Raw genomic sequence first — 20,594 nt, forward strand, 5'->3', positions numbered from 1 at the left:
GAGACTAGAGAATTTTTACAAAAATCTCAGTGGTTAGGTTTCATAGAAAAGTTTGATGGTTTCCACAGGGAGGTGGAAAAAAACTTTGCACAATATTTTGATGGAACAAAAGTTGAAATAGGCGATGTCAAATTCACAATGATAGAGTCCCCGATTATAGAGGCCATCAAACTTCCTAGAGCTGGAGAAAAGTGGCTCAAGAATAGAGGAATCGAAGGGGAACATTGGAAAATTTTCTTAAAAAACCCAAGCATGGAGACTATTGTCTTCAGAAAAGGTATTCCTAGCTCTGCCCTCAAAAGTAAATGGAGAAATTTGCTCTTTATCCTTCAGAAATTTGTTACTTGTGAAGACAGATTTGGGTGTATTTTTTTCTATCACATTAGGATATTGATGAATTTCCTTGAAGAAAATCAATCTTATAGACAGCACAATGCACCATCATGGGTTAGTAAAAATTTTGATTGAGTTTCATCTTCAAAGCATAGATGATAATTGGGAATATTTTCTAGTGAGAAATCAATTTGAAGAGAAAACCCCTGAATATCCAAGTGGTAGCAAAACCCTAAGGGGAAGAAAGAGAAAAATTGAGACATTAATAGAAAGGGAACCACAACATCAACAATACTTGCCAGAGGATGATCTACCAATTGTAGAAATTTTGCAAAAAATGAACATAGAAAGTCTTAGAAGAAAGAAAGCCAGCAAGGAAACATAGGTTTTATCCCAAATGAAAACCTTGCCTTAGAAAGAAGTTCCAAAAGTTAAGGAAAATAAGATTCAAAGGTTTCTGATCACAGGTTTGAGAAGAAGCACTAGATTGAACACAGTGAAAGAAGCAGCCTCAAAAGTTGCAGATCATATTGATCTTGAGTCAAAAGAGCAATCTGAATATCTCAAGGACTCTTCAAGAGAATCATTGAGACTGTCACCAAGGGTATCACCACCTCCCTTCATTTCACCTCCAAAGAGTCCATTACAAAGACTAGGTATTGATCATGTACAACAAGAAATCTATGATTACATAGAATCATTAGAGAGAAAGGATACATAAACCAAAGGTTCAATTCAGAGCTTAGAAGAAGGAATCAACCAGTTTAATGAGCCACAAGAACCTCCAACATCTAATGTCTTGAAACAAGAAATCTTTGAGCTGGATATATTAAAGAGGTACTTCAAAATTGAAAATCAAATGCTAAAGGCACAAAATGGAATTCAAATTTCCAAAAGTGATAACCTCATTCTTCACTTAAGTCTATGGTATAAAATGAATAAGAAATTGAAGAAAGAAAACAAGGCCATGAAAAGAGAAATCATTAACCTGACGTACAAGATCCTTATGAGGAAACCAAGGATGGAAGTAACCTCGATATGTTGGCAAAGGTATCTAAAGACATACAGAAAAATCACGATTTTGTGTTGTATGAGGACATACAAAACCTTCAGTGTGGGCAAATGTAGAGTGTAAGAACTACTTTATCTTGACCTCCTTTTTGTCCATATTTACCTCCTTTTTCCTACCGCTATCATCCAAATAAATGCAGTAAACATAAGTTTTTGATAAGGTAAACATTCATATGTCCTCTTTTTCATATTTTGTCAATATTCCTTATTGTTCTATTAAATTTTACATGCACCTACAAAATTGACCTTATTTTGCAGTTAATCCACAGATTTGAAGCTACTTCCATTTTTGACAAGGTTCGAGTGAGCCAGGTCAACAAAGGAGTATATTGGTAGATAGGGAATGATCCTCTCATGGATTTATTCCTATTTACTTGAGATAATTCATCAGGAGATCCACACTATAACATGGTCAACCATGGCAGTCAATAGTAGGACAATGCACTAGAACAGAATGTGAATTTTAAGAGATTTCATCAATTTTATTTTTCAATAGCAAATCAAAAAATAAGTGATATGATTTACTTTTGATAAGGATTATAGTGAAGTCTTGTAGGAAAAAATTTCTCAAATTGTTAATAAGAATTCTATAAAAACAACGGAAAATCTATGTACTGGGTGTGCCATTGTATGTAATTTGAGCATCCTGTAGAAATCTTTTTCGCTTAATGCAAAGTTCTTGTTTCATATATTTTATGTGTTGTTGATTTAAGGTGACTGGCTACCTGGTGGAGGGACCCTATGCATAGATTAGGTCCTTGATTCACAGTAGTTAGATTTTCTTTTGTTTCATAGATTTAATTCATGGATGCCCTGTTTTCATGTTTTTAAGATGCAATTCAATGAAGTTTGTGACTAGGTTCACTTGATTGATTTCTGTATCATTCATTTCGTTTGCTTAATATCTAGCATAAACTCAGTCATTTCGTTTGCTTAATACCTAGCATAAACTCAGTAATTTCATTTCATTCATTTGCCTAGCATAACTTAGTGATTTCATAGCTCAGTAATCTCGTTTCTATTTTTCTTTTTGCATTGAAATAAAGTTGTAGTAGATAAGAGTGGCAGTCTTTCTCAGCTTCTGAATTCAAGCACATTTCATTTCCAAGTTGATAAATTAGGATTTTCTTTATGTCATTTCATGCTTTCATAATTAGCTTTGTTTAGCTGTAGCATAAAAATCCAAAAACAATTGATAAGTTGAAAATAAGATTAACATAACATATTCATTGAAAAGAGTTAAAATCATTATCCAATCATTCTAAAAACTCAATTCAATCAGAACTAATTCTAGAGATAACATTTAGGATAATCAATTAACAATAAAATCTTAGAAATAACATCATCTCAACACTAATTCTAGAGTTTTACATTAATTTAGATAATGATAACATAATCACCTTAACGACATAAAAGACTTCTAACACATACAGTGCACTTGCACTTCATCAGTTTACCTACCTTGGTCGATAATTTATGCTTACAATTTAAGAACATTAAATTGACTAAACACCACTTACTTGCCAATGATAAGTTGGAACCTGAAATTATGATTTGGCTTTCCTTGGAAAAGCACAACTCTTTCTTTTGAATGTGGAATGAGAAAATGAACTTGTGTTTTGGTCTTTCATAGCTTATGGAACTCAATTTTATAATGGTAGGGTGGCCCACCATACATTTTCATTTTGTTTTGGAATAAACTATGTAACCTTGGAACTTTCATATGCAGATTTAGAACATAAACTTATTACGTCAATTTGAAATGAATTACACTTTAGAATAAAACCTTTTGAGCAAAACCTTATCACTACTCCTTCATTTCCTGGTTTTATGAATGACATCACAATTTTGATGACTCTAACCCTAATAACCTAATGGTGACACTGAGCTGAATGATGACCATGATGACATGAATGAGATGATAATGATGATTTTTCAATGATGGCAGCAACCGGAACATGAAAATTTTGAAGGTGCAACAATAGACCTAGACACACTAGCGAGTGACAAAATTTTATTTTGAAAACCTAGTGAAATGATAAAATTTGACTTTGAGACCCCTAACAAAAACTTGTAAGAGCATATTTGATCACTTGTGATAGGAATAACTGATTGACACTAACATCCCCCATGCTCGAATCAAGGAAAATAGGGAAACCAATTTTTTTGAGTAGATCCAAAACCTCTAACAATAGGTTCATGATATCCTAGAGAAAGCCAATGCCAACTATAAGTAGGGACATGACTAGACAAGGTTCCACATAAGTTTTAGGTTGGTGATAAGGTGTGGTTACATTTATAGAAAGAGCACCCATGAGCCCGAATAAGAAGTTCAAACCAATTCAACATGGGTTGTACACAATCACAAAGGTCATGGGTGATAATGGTTTTGAATTGAGCATTCCCCTATTCTTTGGCTTACACCCAATGTTTAATGTGAAGCTGATTCGACCATATTATCCACCTCTATTGGACACCTCAAAGGAAATTGAGAATTTTACCCACAAAAATCTCAATCTTAACTACATTGAATAGGAAACATCCAATCAAATCATGGACACCAAGGCAAAGGATACTTTCCAACAACACATCCAAATTGTAGAAATTATGGTGTAGATTTGCAACTGCTCATGAAGTTTTAATTAAAATCACAAGACAAAAACCTACTCTATTGCTCTGTGGAAGTTAATTCATAATTTAGAACAAAAATTTCAAACATGAAATAATAAATAACACACATGCACACAATATTTTCTCCAGGGAAAGAAATATGCTAAAAACCACAATGCCTGCTTGCATTAATCTAATGAATGGAGATATTACAATCGCTTTACTCAACTGAGCACAACCTACAAGTGAATAAGCTATCCCTTTTCTCATTAAGATGTTATGACCCAAACTTAGTCAATTTCTGCCTATGCTTGAGCCCCTATTTCCTTGTGTAATTCCTTGAGAAATGAGGCCCCTATTATTTAGGAATTTCTCCAAATGGATTGCACAATTTCTCAAGTTGATCATTAGGTTGCATGAAACACCTGTACACTCTAGAATAGTCTACAATAATGTTACTGTTGTAATGACTACAACCACCCTCCAAAATCTTGTCTTAGCCTGTTTTGGAGCCTCCTTACCAACCTTACACAACACTTTGCATTTCTTCGTCAAGTACTCAAGCTTCAGTGTTTTCCTCGCAGAAAGACAGCTTGTCGATCATAGTCGATCCATTCCCCTCACAGGATGCTTACCTGGATTTGGTCCAGCTGCAGGCTAAGCAGTTTCCCCTTGAAAATTGCACATTCATGTAGGGCAACCAATCTTCCCTCCAGGAATTGTGCAATCCTGTCAACCAACCCTCCCAACAGGATTTGTGAAATTTTTCCCACCAGTAGGCTATTCAGTCCAGGATTTGTGCAAATATGGGTAGAATTCAGTTGCTATGCCTAGAAATTGTGGAATCCCCTTCCGCAATCAGCTAGGCTTACAGTCAGGAATCCACATTTTTCCCAAGGAATTGAGCATTGGCATGCATGGACAGTCCAGTTGACTAGTTCCACCCGGGACCGAGGAAGCTTGACTTACATGCATGCATGACTTGATATTCCCGAAAGAGCAAGAGACAACATGCAAAAGGCATCCCATGATTTAGGGAGCTATTTTTAGCAGCCGGGGCTTACATGCAAAGTTATTTTAGAAGTTTCCCTCCAAGTGTTTCTTTTTCCAAGATTTGTGGCTTGTGCATCTTGATACCAAACTTATTTATTCAATGCATTAGAACTCATTCATTCACATTGATATTGGAGCTTTGACATCCCACGGCACATCCAAGACTCTCCAACACATCCATCTCAACTATTCACGGGTAAGTGGCCTCAACTTGTCTTTTTTAGCATCTTTGTTTCTTTTTTTGTATTTGCTTGTGTGAGTGTTGTTTGCTTGATTTCTTTGAATGCATGTTGTCATTTACATATATTCTAGCTTGTCCTAGCTTTGTTTCAATTTTTGTTGCTATCTCATTGTTGTTGCATGCATGAAACAATTTTGCACGGACGTTCGCCCAATCGGCGAACGACCTCACCCACGTGCATGTTGATCTGTTTGCACAATCATCCATTCATGTTTTGCATGCACTATTTATCACTTTTTCTATCACTTAGTGTCACCATGCATTTCATCGACTTATTTTCTTTCAGTTTCCCATCGGTGAGTCAGTCCAACCTTGGCCCAATCTCTGCCTTCACCAAGGCTACTTTGTGCAATCTATAGAAGGAAGGCTCACCTTCCTCTCCAGATTTGTGCGTTCTAGCCCAAAACTAGCCTCCAGGACTGAATTATGCATTTCTGGAGGTCAGTGGTTGCTTGGCCTAAAATTTTGCGCAAATCTGTCCCTAGGCCAGCAGTCTTTCCCAGCTAGAATCACGCACAACACAATCCCAACAGCCAACTGCCAAATTGGGTCACACATTTTGCACATAAAATAACCAGTCCAACCTCCTAGTCAGTCTAGACTACCTTTTATATAGTCCTGACAATGAGTCATTTAGCCTCCCAGTGAAATTTTTGCAATCTTGCTCATCAGTTCCCCAGGTATGTGCTATGTCCTTCCCCGAAATTGCTTTTTTCTCAATGACATATTTCTTTCCATGCATCCTGCTTGTTTCTAGATCTTTCAAGTGTTCATCTATCTCAATGGATTCCAAGAGAACATGATCTTAGGAAAATGATGGTATGGCAGCTGGAGCAACAGTTGAGCAGGTGTCCTCTGGTTTTCCGATCTACGAAGATACGAAGCTATATCTAGACAAGGACATCAAACTGAAGTGGAAAGAGGTGAATGAAACATTTGCTGATACTTTTGGGGGAGAGATTGAAGACCATCAAGTGTATGTGAACATTCACAAGTCTGACTTGTAACAGATTGCATGCAAATACCCCGCATTCCCATGCGTGGACATGATTCACTGGATTGTCTCTCACGCTGACCCGAGATGACCTTGAGCAGTGTCAGTGGGAAGAAGCTTGCAACCTTCTGAGCATGTGATTATGATGATATGTATCATATGGATGAGCCCATGACTATCATGACCCTTCCATTTAGCTTTCCAAACAGTAGAGGCCACTCCAGAGACATTCTAAAGGATTGGGTAAAGGAGCCAGCTCGTTTCAATATATCCCTTAGTCGGATCTATAAGACGAAGATATTGAGGAAGGCATACCAGTACTTGGTCATATTCGCATGTCGACTGAGTGGCCAAGTGAGCACTGAGACCTTCCCTCAAAGTTGGGTGGTCGCGCTTGACCAACTAGCTAGAGAAGGAAATCGTGTAATTGGTCTGGCATACTAGCTCATCAACTGAAGGAGAAAGTCACAAAGGCTTGACAGTGACCGAAGGCATGCATGCTGATATTTACATGTCCGCCTACATTCTAGATGTAGTTTGTGCCTGACATGAGGTCCCAGGCTTAGAGTGGGCATGGTCACTGGTGGAGACTATTGTGAGAACATATGTCAAGCTATTATCCGAGTGCAACTTCAGAGGAGTGATCATACGACTGTCTAACCATCTTGTCACCTGAGTGTATAGGTTGATATTCGAACAAGGTCCACCCTGCATGTCAGAAGAAACAATGAGGGCATTGTTAGGCATTGCAGATTGGTATGCTTCACCAGACGACACATTCATCTGAGTGTTCAGTGTGGAGAAGACTTCGCATGTTCTACCAAAGTTTTCTTTGGACGTGCTTGTCATGTAGAAAGTAGCGTATCATATCTCAGAAGGATTAACAACTAGGTTGCATCGGAAGAAGAAGGCACCCTGGCCCACTCTTCTATTGCGGATTAGGTTATACGAGATCCAGAGCGTCAAGCAAGCAAATGTCGAAGCTGAAAAATTGAGGAAGTACCCGTTTGACCTCCAAAGCTTCAACTTGTATGACCCACATTTCATTGTGAAGGATCATTGCATGAGAGTTCAGTTCAATTGGATCCAAGGGGCATTTCATTGGGCTGAGGAAGACTCATGGAGGTATTGTTACCATTACTCTAGACCCAAATAACAAGTCAGTTTCGCCATAGAATGGTTAGCACGACAGCATGAAGCAGCACCATGGAGAACACCAACAGTAGCAGCAGTAGCAGCAACAACAAAGGCAACAAGGCCAAGCATACCTATGCATGACAAAAGGAAGATAAAGATTTCTGACCACATGGAGGAGGAACAAAGCTACAAGTTTCAAGTAGATCCACTTGTAGAACAAGCAACTTGGCTATTCAACAAAAGAGGTAGCAGCATGACAAGCGAATCGTGCAAAGGAAGAGGGATAAGAAGAGAATGGAAGAAGCAGAGATGGAGTTGCATGAGATGAGGAAGCAACTCTAGAAAGAAAAAGAGCTGCACTAACATGAGAATGAAGCGCAACAACAACATATTTAGCATGGGGGCACATCACGTGCAGACAGATGAAGCAACGCTCGTACAAGTAGTTTATCCTTCTGAATAGCTGGTATTAGGCGAACAGGGTGAACCCTCGTAGGGGCAAGACTTTTCTCAAGAGATAGAATAGGCTCTTGAATAGTTGGATGCAGACATGGAGCAGCCGAAGTTGGAACAGGATACCAACCTCATGCCTCACCACAAAGGGGTCGACTTTCCCACTTCAATGCATCTAGATGATGAGCAAGTCTCGAATTACCAAGGATGCACTGAGATCCTTGGTGGTCAGCTGGAAGTAGAGATGTGCAACAACCCCTTTGATGAATCTCAACATAGATTTGTGCAGCCTGACAGAGTACCAACGTCGAAGGATTGAACATCCCCTGCACAAGTTGAAGAACAAGTGATCGTGATCGATGTGCACAAGGACCCAGTTGCTTTGGCTGATGCAACTAGAGTGTATGCTAAAGCCACTAGCTCCAGTGTTCACTTCCTCATAGCTAAGAATGAGCGAATGGTGAAGGAACTATAGGTGGCCAAGCAGGGAGGAGACTTGGTGAAAATGTCCACCCGAGCTAAACTGAAGAAGGCAATACTAGATGAAGTATTATCCTTGGACACAGTCATGCGAGTGTTGTACTCCAAGTTTGGTACCATGCATCAAGAAGTCATTCATATTCATGGATGACAGCATCGATGTGTGAGAAGAGCTTGCATCTTAAAGAACATACATGCTGTCATTGGCAACATGCAGGCATGGATGATGAAGTACAAGGGAGCCTCACTTCATTTGCCCAAGATGATGAGGGCCAAAGCAGTTGAGCTGTAAGCACGTATCTAGAGTCAAATCTGGAACTACGATGACCTACCACAACTCATCACTGGCATACAGGTTTCCCATGCTCGAGTATTCAAGAGCATGGACGTTGTGGTGCACACACAAGTGATTCTATTACTTGGGACTCTCACCCAAGTGAAGACCAAGAAGCAGGGCCAACATGAGCCTAACTCGTACTTCGACGAGTTGACGTGCATCGCCACTAGTCAAGACTTTCCTACCAGTGTAGACATCATGCGAAAGTATGTTGTTGGTCTAGCCACATTGAGGAACATGGTGTGCATTATTTCAGATGAGTTGGAGAGAGGAACCCGAGCAGTGTACCCAGATGCCATGGAGGCAAGGTTCAAATTCTAGACAGATTTCATGGCAAAACACACAGACACTATCAGAGACTACCAATCGTGGCACCAATACTTCACTGTTGATCAGCATGAGGATGTCGAGTATTTGGACTTCTATAGTTATCTAAGTCAGAGTGGTGTCTAGTTTGGCTTGTTCAAGCTATTGTTCACATGGGTACATGTGCATTGTAATGTTGAGTCATTTCAAGTGTAAGTCAAGTTTCAAGAGTGAATGTAACATTCATAGAGTAGGTGAAGATTCATCAGGGTAGTTGAATAATCACAAAGGGGAATGTCAAGGGTCACCCCACCCTTTGCTATAAATAGTCCCTCATAACTCATTGTATGGGCTTTTGGTTAGCCAAGCTTCTACTAAGACTATCTTGAAGAAGGCTTGGACAATATTGTAACACACCTTGGATTCTCCACTACACAGAGCTAGTACATCTCTTTGGAGGAGCATGCGGATGTGGTTGTAACGTTCCATTGTTGGAGCTAGCAGGTTTACATGGTGTATTGTATGATTGTGACTTACACTTATTTAATAATAAGAGCCAACACATTTTCATGCATATGTTGTTATTGTAGTTGGACTATTCTAGTTTCCTTAATGATATATGTTGTTTAACTTACGTACTTGTATATGAACTAATTTTTATGTAATTATATGAATGTTGTTGTTAATGTGTTGCATATGTTGTTATTACTGTCATCGTCCATGTCAACTACTCTACCGAACATCAGAAAAACATTTTTCATGTACCTTGCTATATCAACCATCGCACTCGTGTCAGACTGATCTATGAGTGTTGTTCATGTTATCTTACCTTGTTGTTGTGACTACCGCATCTGAGTGGACTGCTCCACCAGAAGCTGTGCATGTCCTTGGTTTGGTTTGTTCCTAGCGGGCCTGATCCCTTTCAACTTGGAACTCACCTTCACCTTCCTCTCCATTCGAAGTGTTGGAACCTCTCGTACACATTCCTTGACTATCTCTGTCAGTCACACCCTTGTTATTGACAGAGTTATCTTACTTTCCTCTGTGAAACATCGCGGTCAAGGCATTAGCTTATGACCCACTACTGGGACTCTTACACCAAATGGTCTGAGGTCTAACTGGGAATTCTTACCGAGGAGATCCCCTTGACATGTTGGTGGGTCCAACACCATCAACTTTTTTGGTGCTAGAAGGAGGGCCTAATGACAAGTAGTGTCCTCTCATCTAGTTTTGAACCTTTGCATACCTTCCATGGAATCTTCCATTCTTCATTCCCCGAGGTTTTTTTCAAATCGTGAAGATGTCTCCATCTCGGGGAAGCTGTTTGATCTCTTTTCCACTGACATGTATGATGGTGAAGGTGAAGTGGCCTAGCCTGAGAACTTACATAACTTTTTTTCCATGATTTATGAGGAAGATGAGTTTACTGACGAATAGGCCGGGTTGCTTCTCGCATACACACTTTGCGAATCTCCATTTCGTTGGGTGCTCAGCCAATAGTATACTCATTTGAGCACTTCTATGATATTATTGAAGAAACATTCTATCATTTTGATCCAGACCATCTTGACCAGAAACTATTACAGCAATGAAGGGCTCCTTGTGAATCTGTTATTGATTTTTTGCAGTGTTTCCGTGATTTGCAGTTTCAGGCTCCGAGGATCCAGATGTAGTTCGCTTATCTCTGGGACCGGTTCGAGTACTGTCTTAAGAAATCTTCCCATCCTAAGAGGAAGGTTGATGTCAAGCCTCGCACAACCTTCTTCGTTGATGGAACTACGCAATCTCATGTGGGAGCAAGCACTGTCTCAATGGACTTTCTGCCTCCCTTCAACGGTTCCACCATCGTCCAATGACGATGAGGAGAATGTTCGCACATCTGTTCATCCTTTACACCATCCCAACATCACTCCACTCAATTTTCATGCAGAGTTGGTTATGAGTCTTTTTATCACTGTAAAAAGTTCTCAAATTTTGGACAACTGGTATGGTTCCAAAGTTTCATGTTAGTCTTGGTCAAGTCATTTTTATTGTTTTTGTTTTAGGGTCTAAATCTTAGAGTTGAAGTCTTGTTTCCATTATTAAAGAAAGGTCAACAACCTTATTTCTCCTATCATAGATCCCACATTATTTCAAAAGTGTCATGTGTTAGGTTCTTTCAAAATTGACATGCACTATGAAGTTGCCTAGGATTTTTCGTAGCGCAAAACTCATAAAATGAACTATATGCACTGCGAAATTGGGGATTCGTAGTTAGGAGTTTTTGTAGTGCAAAACCCAGAATTTGCACTGGATGCGCTACGAAATCGGGGATTCATTTAAAATCGAGTCTAGTTGTCAAATCCACCTAAATTCGTTAATGTTTCATCATTAGGTGTCAGTCCATGAACCTTACCCATCACATGCAGCCATTCACTCTCATCATTAGATTCGTTAGGGGTCTTTGTATGCACTCTTTTCAAATTTCAAAAAGAAAAGGTAAGGGTGAATTGGTCCTGGTCATTTTCATGTTCCTTTCATGCATAAGAAGCACTTGGCAAGCTCAGGGTCAGCATACATCAGAGTTCTTTGAAGGCTCAAGCGAGGCAGTTCTCCATTTCAACTCAAGTGAGGTAGTGTTCAAACTAAAACAGGGCAAGTTTTTCCAAGTCTCCTTTACAGGGATTTCACAGAAATGTCTGAAGAAAAGAAGAACCATAGATCAGGCCGATGTTTGAGAGCTGAGCTTGAAGGCTTAGATGTTCTCATGAAGAATAGAGAGGTTGAAGAAGCATTCAAACAGGTGGGTTGCTGGAGGTTCTGTGAAAAACTTCAGGGAGGTCACAATCAAGTAACCAAGGATTTTGCTTTTAATTTCACAAGTTTGAATTCAAAGGTTGGAGTGCTAGAATTACCCATTTCTCCTGAGGTCATTTCTGCAGTCACAGAGATTCCTAGAGGCCAAGAGAGATGGTTTAAGAACTTCAAATTTGAAATGGCACCTTGCAAGGTATTCCTGAAGCCCGAATTCATAGACTCAGACTTAACTAAATCAGTGCCCAAGAGCTATGTCAAAGACTCATTTGCCAACTTACTCACATGCATCCAAAGATACTTTACCTGTGAAGGAAGATACCATAAGGTGTACTCTTACCATTTCAAGCTTCTATTACATTTCACTGGAAAAATATCTCTAGACTTACCTTTTTATCTTTTCCAAAGCTTAGGCAAGATGTCTGATAAGATTGAGTTGAAGAAAGAAGCTTGTGAAACATCGTTGTTCCATGATCTTCTCTAGGCTATCGACATAGAAGAGTCCCCTCTAGTCCAAGAAGACTTAACTGAAGCAGGTAAGAGCAAAACAAAAAGAGTTAAATCTTCTAAAAAACTACAATTTGATGACCAGGACTCAAAGTTTATTTTCAAGCCAAGAAGGTCTGTGACTAGACATTTAAGAAGGTTACAAGAGGCAGAGCCAGAGGTGAGTGAGATAGGGGAGGTAGCAGAGTTCCTTGAAGAGCCTATGGTTCCACCAGTGCAATCATCACCAATGCATGAAGATGACAGAAATAAGGCAGTTGGTACTCAAGAAGAAGAATGTAGCTTTGAGGAGGTAAAAAAGAAATTGAAGTCTGCCAATCTTGAGATTGCTCAACTTAAGAAAAGGGCAAGGAAACATGCAGTTGAAAAAGCCAATTTCAAAAGAGTAAAAGCCATTTGGGAAGATGGAAAAGTTCCAAGACATGAAGTAGTTGACAGTCATGCTCAATATTTCACTTGGACTATCCCTACAATAAAGGAGGCAAGATATATCAGAAGGATCAATGGTAAATTAAGAACTAAAATCAGGATGATGAAAAGACAAATTGAAGACCTGGAGATTCAGCTGAACAAGTCTGGAGGTCAGCCTCAACATAAATGAACCAGACAATAAGTGAAGAAGTTTTGACACAATTTTGATTAGGACATTACTGTTTGAAGTTGTTTATGGATGGATAATGTCAAATATATGGGGCCTAATAGCATAAGGTGAAGCTGTGAAGAAATCCCAAGGAAGACAATTTTTGAGAAAAGGTTGTGTATTTTGATTCAAACAGTAGTTTCGTAGCGTGCTACGAAACTGCTATAGCTGCTAGTTTTGTTTTTGTGTGGATATATCTTGAAAGGAAAAGGAGATTATTTTGAAAAGGGTGCTGCTGCAGAGATATAAGAAGACCACTTAAGAAGTTTTGAACCCTAAGCAAAGGTAGATTCAAGAAATGAAAGACATATACAAACACCAAATCCTGTGCTACGAAAATAGTAGTTATTTCATAGCTCAATTAGTTTGTCATGCTTCAGGAAACATTCAAGACTTTTTGTCTTGGCACAAGTGTAGGAGTAGGGTCTATGGTTAATTTAATGCATGTCATGTGATTAAAAGAGACAACATGGTTAGTAGAGACTTCGAAGAATCTTCTTGAAAACCAAAGGAGCAATACAGGGGGCAGTTTCCTAGTTTCCAGGATAGTCAAAGGACAGGTAATCGAAGGCTAGCATGGAGTTTAAAGTCATCACCAAAGCCAAAGTTGAGGAGGGACAACTATCAAAGACCAAATTTATTCCATAGTCTAGGTTGTTTCTAGCATAATAAGGAGTTAGACTCCTAGTTGTATTAGGATTCTAGGACTGTCAGTTAATAGCTAGTTGTAATTAATAGTTTGTTTTAAGTATGAATAGGTGTCAATGTCAAGTAAATTCGAATTCCCCTCAGGTTTGAGGAAGGAATCCAAGATTGTAATTAACTCTATAAAGGACAAGAGGTGTAATGCACCAAAGGTTGGAAATTTTCAAAGAAATAGGCATCTTATGTTATTGTAGAAGACTGTATGTTTGATGTTAATACAAAAGTTTGGCTTTACTACTCAGGATTCAGAGAGGGTTTTATGTGTTTGATTTTTCTCATGGCTTTCCTCATTTTCTCACTTGCAGTGGTATGAACACATGTTACTTAGAATTCATTGATAATGCTCTAACTTCCTTCATGTGTTTATAAACTGTGTTTCCTAGATTATGTCTCTAGTTTGCTGATAGACTAAAACTCTCTATGCCCTGACTTCCATGTAAGCTAATCTACTGTTGTAATAAAAACATACTCTGACTCCATAGCGCAATGGATGTTTATTGATTTTTTTCAACCATTTATACTTTTCACTTGCTTTTTCCATAGAGTTATCCATTTAATCTTTAAACTAAAATCTTTAGCCTAGTGAGAGAGCCCTCTCAGGTTGAGGAGGCTAAGCCTCAGCCAAAAGTTGGTTTGAAACAGTTACTCAAGGTCTTCCTGGTTAGCAACCTATCAAGAGAAGGTTTTATGATAACAAGTCCTTCAAGTTCCCATATGCATTCTTTTCTTTGACCTCTATCTTCGCACTTAGGTGTTCCTCCTAATGATGTTATCTTGTGTTCGTCCATTCCAGACTCTTCACTTGTTGTGAACAAGGAAAAATCCACTGACAAAGTTGGTGTTGCACAACCAACATGTGTTGTCATTCATGAAGAGTATGAGTGGGAGCTTGAACATCAACGCTCGATGAAGGATGACTCCCTTCCATCTGAATCCCCTCCATTCTTTCCTAGCTTCTTTGGTGAACGTGCCATCCATGATTTTGCATGTGTTTCTTCGTCCACGGATGCACCCATTATTGATCACTCGTAGGACTCACCAGATGCTATTCCATCATTCGACAATTGAGAGGATAAGTTATTGATTGAAGGTCCACTTGATCCTTCATCTGTCTTTTTTGGAAACATAGAGGATGAGTTCATTCACTTTTCATCTACCCATCTGTTTGATTCATCTGATAATGAGGATGCCGAAGAATTCATTGATTTTTCTTATCATGGTGGTCATGATCCTTTTTCTTCCATTTTTTATCATGATCATGAATCTATTGCAGTTGATCTTTCGAAGCCACCGGTTTATGATGATCTACTTGGGGATGAAGTTGAGACACCCAAGATTATCGAGGCACTTCATCCCAAGCTAATGGTTATGTCAGGCCCTCTCTCTCTTGGGGTCAGTATCACTTCTGACCATGAAACTGTTCAATCACCCAAGGCTCCTCATCACACGTTTGTATGCATTGAAGATCCATCTCACTCACAAATCACACTTCCTCCACTCGAACTGCACGATCCCATTTCTCATGCTTTAGAGGAGTCTTACATTGTAAGCACTCGTTCACGACACAAGTTGTCTTTGTTTCTTTCATTTGTTTGCATGTCTCAGTCAAGAGTGTGCTTTTGCTTCAAAGTTGCATGTAGTGTCACAAAGCACCATGATAAGTCCATGGACTATCTGTCAGGCAAATTCACTCACTTATATCCCATGGTCACTTTGAAACATGAAGTGTGGCTATCTTCATTGTTATATCTTTCTTGTATGCTAGTCCGTGCAACTGGGTTACTCGCGGATCAAGCCTTCACCCACATGGGTCCACCAATGCACCGGTGGCTGCATTAGAAGTATCACTTCACGTGATCAGGCCCACGCATCATTAGTGTAGGAGTAGGAGTAGTGTTTTCTTTCAATTTTTCTACTTTCATGTTTGTTTGCTTTCATGCTTGTTTTCTTTCATGATTTGTTTGCTTGTTTGTTTTCTTTCTTTTCTCTCATTTTTTCTTCTGCTTGTGCTTGGCTTTGTTGTTAGTTCATTCATTTGTTTCATTCATAGGTTATTTCACGTGAAACCATTTGTCATCTTGCCTCTGTATGATGAACTTGTTACTCTTAGTCCATGATGCGTTGAAGGAAAATATGTACTCTTTGAAGTGAACCTTGGTGTAAGCACAACGCTTGCGCGCTAACTAGTGTCACCTTCTCTAGTCAATTTTTTTGGGTTAACCCTTGTTATCTCAGTCAAGTAGAGTAAGGTGAGGGGGAAAACCTTAACAGACACGTCAAAGATATAATAAACTACTTCTCTACTGGAACAACTTCCTCTGCTCTTAATAAGTTGGGATTCCTCTTCCGCCTTTGAAATGAATAAGTGTTATGCACAGTGAAAATGAAAAATGAAAAAAAAATGAAAATGAAAAATTAATAAGGCAAAAGAAGAGAAAGGTTTCCTACATAGGGAGGTGATGCAAGTAACTCCGTCAGGGTATTGACTCCACCAAGGTACTGTCCAGGCCTGCTGGTAGTGGAGCAACACCAGAGATGAAACTAAGACTCTGACAACTATATTGCTTGTGCACCTATATACCTCTCAACCCCAATTGAAACAACTGTGTTGCCTTGGCTTGGAATGTGTGTCAATTGAAAAAGAGTCTGGCAGATGCTACATTTTACATCAAACTAGTGTGAAGTCAAGATAAGCTAGGAACTAAACAATACTTCTCAAGGTGGTAAACTCATTTTCCACAAACAAGGTATATGCAGAGAGCTGGAGTTCTACCACTGTGTCGCCAAGTGTTGTAGAAGCTACAACCACCCTCCAAAAATTTTCCTTAGCCTATTTTAGAGCCTCCCTACCAACCTTACACAACACTTTGTATTGCTTCATCAAGTACTCAAGCTTCATTGTTTTCCTTGCACAAAGGCAGCTTGTCGATCATAGTTGATCCATTCCCCTCATAGGCTGCTTACCCAGACTTGGTCTAGCTATAGGATGAGTAGTTTCCCCTTGAAAATTGCATATTCCTAGAGGGAAACCAACCTTCCCTCCAAGAATTGCGCAATCCTCTCTGACAACCTGTTGGTCTCCAAGATTGCGCAATCCTGCCAGCCAACGATCCCTGCAGGATTTACACAATTTTTCCTAGCAGCAGGCTATTCAGCCCAAGATTTGTGCAAATCTTGGCAGCAGTAAACTGCTCTACCCAAAAAATGTGCAATCCCCTTCAGCAGTTAGCGCATATTACAGTCAATAATGCACATTTTTCCCAAGTAGTTGAGCACTGGCATGCATGGACATCTCGGTTGACTAGTTCCACCCGAGACCGAGGAAACTTGACTTACATGCATGCATGACTTGATATTCCCAAAATAGGAAGAGACAACATGAAAAAGGCATCCCATGATTTAGGGAGCTATTTTTAGCAGCCGAGGGTTACATGCAAAGTTGTTTTAGAAGTTTTCCTCTAAGTGTCACCTTTTCCTAAATTTGTGGCATGCGCGTCTTGAGACCAAACTTATTTATTCAACACATTAGAGCTCATTCATTCACATCAATCTTGGAGCAATGACATCCCATAATACATCCAGGATTCTCCGACACACTCGACTCATATATTCACAGGTAAGTGGCCTCAACTTGTCTTTTTCAGCATTTCTGTCGCTTTTTTTTGTATTCACTTATATGAGTGTTGTTTTCTTGATTTCTTTGAGTGCCTCCTATCATTTACATATATTCTAGCTTTTCCTAGCTCTGTTTCAATTTTTGTTGCTATATCACTGTTATTGCATGCATGAAACTGTTTTGCACGGGCATTCGCCCAACTGGTAAATGACCTCACCCACATGCACGTTGATCTGTTTTCTCAAACTTCAATTCATGTTTTGCATGAACTGTTTATCCCTTCTTCTATCACTTAGTGTCACCATGCATTTCATCAACTTACTTGCTTTTAGTTGCTCGTCGGCGAGTCAGGCCAACCTTGGCTCGGTCTCTGCCTTCACCAAGGCTACATTGTGCAATGTGGAGAAGGAAGGCTCACCTTCCTCTTTAGATTTCTGCATTATGGCCCAACACTAGTCTCTTAGACTGAATTGTGCATTTCTGGAGGTCAGTGGCTACTTGGTCTAAATTTTTGTGCAAATCTGTCCTTGGGCCAACAATCTTTCCCAGCTGGAATCGCACATTGCGCAATCCCAGCAGCCAAATCCCCAACTGGATTGCACATTTTGCAGATCCAATAGCCTCCCAATCAATCCATACTGCCTTTTCTGCAGTCTTGGTAGCCAGTCATTCATACTCCTGGTGAAATTTGCGCAATCTTGCTCATTAGTTCCCTAGGTATGTGTTGTGTCCTTCCTCGAATTTGCTTTGTTTTCACTGACATATTTATTGCCATGCATCCTGCTTGTTTCCAGATATTTCAGGTGTTCATCTATCTAAATGGATTCCAAGAGAACAGGATCTCAAGACACTGATGGTATGGTAGTTGGAGCAGCAGCTGAGCAGGTGTCCTCTGGTTTGCCAATCTACGAAGATACGAAGCTGTATCTAGAAAAGGACATCAAACTGAAGTGGAAAGAGGTGAATTAAACATTTGACAGTACTTTTTGGGAATACCTTGAAGACCGTCAGGTGTATGTGAACATTCATAAGTTCGGCTTGTACCAGATTGCATGCAGATACCTCGCGTTCCCATGTGCAGACATGATTCACTGGATCATCTCTCACATTGACCCCGAGATGATGACCTTGAGCAGTGCTAGTGGGAAGAAGCTTACAACCTTCTGGGCATGAGATTACGATGAGATGTATCAGATGGATGAGCCCATGACTGTCATGACCCCTCCGTTCATCTTTCCCAACAATAGAGGCCACTTTAGAGACATTTTGAAGGATTGGGTAAAGGAGCCATCTCGTTTTACTATGACCCCTAATTAGATCTATAAGATGAATATATTGAGGAAGGAATACAAATAATTGGTCATATTCGCATGTTGACTGAGTGGGTAAGCGAGCACTGAGACCTTCCCTCAGAGTTGGGTGGACACGCTAGACCAATTGGCTAGAGAAGGAAGACTGTGCAATTCGTCCGGCATACTGGCTCATCAGCTGAAGTAGAAAGTCATGAAGGCTCGACGGTCACCTGAAGGCATGCATATAGAGATTTACATGCCTGCCTACATTCTAGATGCAGTATGTGCCCAACATGGGTTCTCAGGCTTAGAGTGGGCATGGTCACTGGTGGAGACTACTGTGAGCATATATTTCAAGTTATTCTCCGAGTGCAGCTTTAGAGGAGTGATCATATGGCTCTCTGACCATCTTGTCACCCGAGTGTACAGGTTGATATTCGAATAGGATCCACCCTTCATGTAAGAAGAAATAATGAGGTCATTGTTAGGCATTGCAGATTGGTATGCCTCACCAGATGACATGTTCATCCGAGTGTTCAGTGTGGAGAAGCCTCCACATGTTCTACCAAAGTTTACTTTGGATGTGCTTGTCATGTAGGAAGTAGCGTATCATATCTCAGAAGGATTAATGACTAGGCTGCAGTGGAAGAAGAAGGCACCTTGGCCCACTCTTCTAGTGAGGATTGGGTTATATGAGATCCAGAGCATCAAGCAAGCGGATGTCAAATCTAAAACAAATGAGGAAGTACCCGTTCGACCTCTGAAGCTTCAACCCGTATGACCCATATTTCATTGTGAAGGATCATTGCATGAGAGTTCAGTTCAATTGGATCCATGGGGCATTTCGTTGGGCTAAGGAAGACTCATGGAGATATTGTTACCATTACTCCAGACCCAATGAACAGGTTGGTTTGACCATAGAATGGTTAGCACAATAGCATGAAGTAGCACCACGGAGAACACCAGCAGTAGCAACAACAATAGAGGCAACAGAGCCAAGCATACCTGTGCATGATAAAGGGAAGAGAAATATTGTCGACCACATAGAGGAGGAACAAAGCTACAAGTTTTGAGTAGATCCACTTGTAGAAAAATATCTATGGCTATTCAACAAAAGAGGCAACAACATGACAAGCGAATTGTGCAAAGGCAGAGGTATAAGAAGAGAATGGACGAAGAAGAGAGGGAGTTTCATGAGCTGAGGAAGCAACTCCAGAAAGAACAAGAGCTGCACCAACATTAGAAGGAAGTGCAATAGTAGCAGATTCAGTGGGGGCTACATCACGTGCAGATAGATGAAGCAACGCTCATACAAGTAGTTTATTCTTTTGAACAAATTGCATCAAGAGAATAGGGTTAACCCTCGTAGGGGCAAGACTTTTCTCATGAGATAGAACAGGCTCTTGAACAATTGGATGTAGACATGGAGCAGCCAAAATTGGAACAGGATACCGACCTCATGCCTCACCACAGATAGGTTTACTTGCCTGCTTCAATGCATCTAGATGATGAGCAAGTCTTGAATAACCAAGGAGGCACTGAGATCCTTGGTGGTCAGCTGGAAGCAGAGATGTGAAACAACTCCTTTAATGAATCTCAACATATAGTTGTGCATCTTAACAGAGTACCAACTCCAGAGGACCAAACATACCCTGCGCAAGTTGAAGAACAAGTGATCGTGACCGATGTGCAAAAGGACCCAACTACTTTGGCTGATGCAACTAGAGAGTATGTCGAAGCCACTAGCTCCATTGTTCACTTTATCATAGCTAAGAAGGAGTGAATGGTGAAGGAATTACATGTGGCCAAGCAAGGAGGATACTTGGTGACAATGTCTGCCCAAGCTGAATTGAAGAAGGAAATACTAGATGAAGTATTGTCCTTGGACACAGTCATGCGAGCATTGTACTCCAAGTTCGGTACCATGCATCAAGCAGTCTTTCATCTTCACGAATAGCAGCATCGATGTGTGAGAAGAGCTTGCATCTTGAAGAACATACATGCTACCGTTGATAACATGCAGGCA

This window comes from Pinus tabuliformis, chromosome X (assembly GCF_031772625.1).
Source record: "Pinus tabuliformis cultivar Carrire ecotype Pingquan chromosome X, CPIR1, whole genome shotgun sequence".
In the NCBI taxonomy this organism is placed as follows: Eukaryota; Viridiplantae; Streptophyta; class Pinopsida; order Pinales; family Pinaceae; genus Pinus; species Pinus tabuliformis.